We start from the raw sequence: 3,241 nt of genomic DNA on the forward strand, positions 1-3,241 counted from the left end.
ATGATATCTCATGGTTGTCTTGATTTGCATCTCTCTCAGGGCTAGGGATTTTGAACATTTCTTCATGTGTTTGTTGGCCATCTGAATGTCTTCCTTGGTGAAGTGTCTGTTCATATCCTGTGCCCAATACTGAGAGATGTTATGGGCAAAATCTTCATTGATCCAGGAAGTGACAAAAGAAGCAGAGGGATGTGGAAGTGCAGAGGGAGTGGAGATTAACCATTGGGTTGTACAATTTGATGGGGGTGGTTGAGGGAAATTGAATTTGTTTGAATTTATATTTGAGTTTTGTAAATAAACTACTAGAAAGAAAAAAAGAAGATGGAGGGAATGAACAAAATCATTGTACCAAAAAGAACTGTCCTGCATCAAAATATTTCAGGAAGTACCATATGATCAAGAACCAATGGTAATGAAGGAAGAAGTTCAAGCTTAAATGAGAATGCTGACTAAAAATAAGGCCTCAGGTATGATGAGAAACTAATTGTCACATTTCAAATGATGGATGCATCCCTAGACATGGGCACCACTCTCTGCCAGAAAATTTGGAGGACAGTTGCCTGGCTGACTGACTGACTGACTGACTGGAGGAGGTCCATATTTGTTCCCATTCCCAAGAAAACCTGTTAGTATTTCCTGATTAAGGCACTAGTTTTCTACTCTTTTAGAAGCTGTCTTTTATTTGATTATACAACCCAGATCACTGAGGAAACTGCCACACAGGCTAATCTAATCAGTGTTATATGTAGTTTGAAATACACAGATTTGTTTAATTCACTAATGTATCACCTATTCCTATTCAATAGTACCTAGTAGATTTCCTGATACATGATATTTTAGCATTTGCTAAGTAAATTAATAAATAGAGCATAAAGTTAAAATGTTAATATGTGGAGATGGTAACAGGAGTTATGTAGCAAGACAAATACAACCCCGTGAAATAATAAGGAGGCATGGTAGAGGCCAAGAGCATCAGCTTGAGTGTGTGACATCAGGTTAGAGAAACAATTGAAGGCTTTTATGGTTTGGGCTCCCCACCAAATCGTGTATTGGGATCCTAATTCTTGATCCAGTGAATGCAATCTAATGTAACATGTTGCAATCATTTTCAAGAATGCAATCTAATGTTCTGTTACTGAGACCACCAGTGTAGGATTGGTTGTTGTTGTTGTTATTTGCTGTTCAGTCACTTGCAACTCATAGTGACCCTATGTACAACTGCTCTATACCCTACTTTATTCTCAGTCAACCTCATTATTTCTGACACACCTGCCCTTTATATCCCAGTCACTGAGTCAATCCATCTCATCCTGTGCTGTCTTCCTCTCCTGTGTTGTCAATCTACCCTTCTGAGCATGATGTCCCTCTCTAAGGACTAGTCCCTCCTGGCAACATGCTCAAAGTATGTAAGACAAAAGCCTCAGAATCCTTGCCTCCAAAGAGCAGCCTGGCTTCACCCTCTCCAGGATGAACGTGGTCTGGTTTTTTTGTTTGTTTGTTTGTTTGTTTGTTTTATCATTACATGGATGGAAGGAGGAGTGGCACCCACTTCCATAATAGCTTGCCTCCAAAAACCCTATGAACCTGGAGAGAGGATGAAAGGCATCCAAGCGTCGAGAACTCTCCTTCATAGGGTCACTATGAGTCACCCGTGATTCGATGGCACTTAACAACAATAACAACATTACATGGTATATTCAATACTCTTATCCAGCAACACAACTTGAAAGCCTTGATTCTTCTTCTATGCTTCTTAGTCATTGTCTAGATCTCTGATCTAGTAATTGCAAAGACCATGACCTGGATCTGGCGCATTTTAGTCTCTAGACTGACATCATTGAACTTCAGTACTCTGGAGAGGTCCCTGACTGCAGATTTTTTCCAATGCAATTCATCTTTTTATTTTCTGGCTGTTGGTTCCAAGAGTGTTGATTGTGGAGACAACCAAGCTCAAGATGATAACAATCTCAATCTCTTCACCATCTATCATGATAAGCTTTTCTTAAGCTGAAGAAACTGAAGAACAAGTTCAAGTATTGAGTTAAAATTATACTTAAGGATGCAGTAGGCAGAATGTTGAGGTGACTCCCAGGAAGCCTCAAAAGAAGATGCAAGGAGTGCACAGAGTCACTATACCAGAAAGAATTGGCTGATGCAGAAGAATTTAATGAAACAACACATAATCAAGAGGTAATGGTGATGAAGAAGGAAGTTCAAGCTAATCTAAAGGAACGGGCAATAAACAAGGTCCAAGGAATTGACAGCATACCAACTGATGTACTTCAACAAACAGACGCTGGCCTGGATATGCTCACTAAGTTGTGCCAAGAAATGGCTAGAGCAGGACATCAACAGGGAACTGTCAGTTGTTCAGGCTGGGTTTAGAAGAGGCTGCGGAACTAGGGATATTATAGCCAATGTTAGATGGATCTTCGCTGAAAGCAGAGCACAAGAGGAATGTCTATCTATGTTTCATTGACTATGCAAAGGCATTTGACTGTGTGGATCACAACAAACTGTGGCTAACCCTGAGAAGAAGAGGAATCCCAGAAAACTTTGTGCTTATGTGAAACCTATACTTGGACCAGGAGGCAGGTGTAAGAACAGAGCAAGGAAACACTGCATGGCTCAAAATCACTAAAGGTGTATGCCAGTGATGCATCCTATCTCCATACCTTTTCTATCTATATGGGGAACAGATCTTCTAGGAATCTGGGCTCTATGAGGAAGAAGAGGGAGATTCATCAACAACCTGCATTATATAAATAATACAACCTTGGTTGGTGAAACTGAGGAGAATCTGAGGCATTTGCTGCCTTCACTATGGATTGAAGGGCCCATCAACAAACGAATGGATAGAGAAGCTATGATATATCCACACAATGGAATACTACACCACATTGAAAAACAAGGAACTCATCCAATATTATTCAAAGTGGATGACCCTGGAGGAAATTATGCTGAGTGAATTATCTCAGTCGCAAAGGGACAAATACTGCATGGTGCCACTGTTGTAGAATGGGTCTGACATCAGGGTTCGGGTATGACAGAAAAAACTGGGTAAATTATGTATATTATATTGAAACAGATGAGGGAAAGAACAGATTAGAAGTGATACGTTGTTGTTGTTGTTATGTGCTGTCGAGTCGTTTGCGACTCATAGTGACCCTATGCACAACAGCCCTAAACCCTGCTCTATCCTGCGCCAACCGCACTGCCTCTGACACACCCATCCCGATTA

This window comes from Elephantulus edwardii, unplaced genomic scaffold (genome assembly GCF_000299155.1).
Source record: "Elephantulus edwardii isolate Elephantulus edwardi_28Jun2011 unplaced genomic scaffold, EleEdw1.0 scaffold00323, whole genome shotgun sequence".
NCBI lineage: Eukaryota > Metazoa > Chordata > Mammalia > Macroscelidea > Macroscelididae > Elephantulus > Elephantulus edwardii.